This window comes from Capricornis sumatraensis, unplaced genomic scaffold (genome assembly GCF_032405125.1).
Source record: "Capricornis sumatraensis isolate serow.1 unplaced genomic scaffold, serow.2 scaffold10, whole genome shotgun sequence".
NCBI classification, from domain to species: Eukaryota; Metazoa; Chordata; class Mammalia; order Artiodactyla; family Bovidae; genus Capricornis; species Capricornis sumatraensis.
This window is the reverse complement of record NW_027184621.1, coordinates 3455093-3456696: the sequence shown is the minus strand read 5'-3', so window position 1 is coordinate 3456696 and position 1604 is coordinate 3455093.

Genomic DNA, 1604 nt, shown 5'->3' with positions numbered 1-1604 from the left:
TAACTCGAGAACACCTGCCGCAACTCGAGAAAATCCAGGAAGTTCTCCCTTCCAGGCGAGATGAGGCCTATTTCCGATGAGGCGTCTGGAGACTAATGACACCTAACCTCTGGAACTTCGAAAGGGTCTTTCACACCCTTGCTGCAACTCAAGAAGTTCACCGCCATACCCGTCTCCACTCGAGAGGAAGCACGATGGTCCCGCCCACATCCAGAGGAGCCCCGTTTGCCCCTCGTAGCTCGAGATGAGGAATCCTTTCCCTGCTTTCAATGGGAAAGAATTCCCGGCCTTCCCGTCGAATCTCAAGAGGAGGCACTCTCAACAGGAAAGGCGAGAGGAACTCCATGGTCGTACCACCATTCCAAGAGTCCCCCAGATGTCTCAGTCCATTCCAGAGGAACCTCTTTGCCCTGCACTGGCTCATCTTTCACGCCGAGGATCGACTCACACCACGGTGGCACGTGGGACAGCCCTGTGGGAAAGCCTCGAGGGAAAGCCTCGAGGGAAAACCACAGATCCTTTGATCCACGGGACGGAAAGCGTGACATTGATGCTACAGCCTGGAGGGAAAGCGCACGTGCATGCCCCCACTCGAGACGAGGCCTGACTCCCCTGGGGAGACTCCAGAAGTACCCAAAGATCCATGTCAGGACCTGAGAGGAATCCTCGGTTCCGGCCCTGACTCCACACAAGATTTTTGGCCCCGGTATCGACGGGAGAGGAATCCCGAGAGGCCCCCTAGCAACTCGCATGGGGACTGGCCTTTCCTGAGGCCACCAGGGCGGTTCCCTGAGGTCCCCGTCGTAACTCGAGAACACCTGCCGCAACTCGAGAAAATCCAGGAAGTTCTCCCTTTCAGGCGAGATGAGGCCTATTTTCGATGAGGCGTCTGGAGACTAATGACACCTAACCTCTGGAACTTCGAAAGGGTCTTTCACACCCTTGCTGCAACTCAAGAAGTTCACCGCCATACCCGTCTCCACTCGAGAGGAAGCACGATGGTCCCGCCCACATCCAGAGGAGCCCCGTTTCCCCCTCGGAGCTCGAGATGAGGGATACTTTCCCTGCTTTCAACGGGAAAGAATTCCCGGTGTTCCCGTCGCATCTCAAGAGGAGGCACTCTCAACAGGAAAGGCGAGAGGAACTCCATGGTCGTACCACCATTCCAAGAGTCCCCCAGATGTCTCAGTCCATTCCAGAGGAACCTATTTGCCCTGCAGTGGCTCATCTTTCACGCCGAGGATCGACTCACACCACGGTGGCACGTGGGACAGCCCTGTGGGAAAGCCTCAAGCGAAAACCGCAGATCCTTTGATCCACAAGACGGGAAGCGTGACATTGCTGCTACAGCCTGGAAGGAAAGCGCACGTGCATGCCCCCACTCGAGACGTGGCCTGACTCCCCTGGGGAGCCTCCAGAAGTACCCAAAGATCCATGTCAGCCCCTGAGAGGAATCCTCGGTTCCGGCCCTAACTCCACACAAGGTTTTTGGCCCCAGTATTGACGGGAGAGGAATCCCCAGAGGCGCCCTGGCAATTCGCATGGAGACTGGCCTTTCCTGAGGCCACCGGGGCGGGTCCCTGAGGTCCCCGTCGTAACTCGAG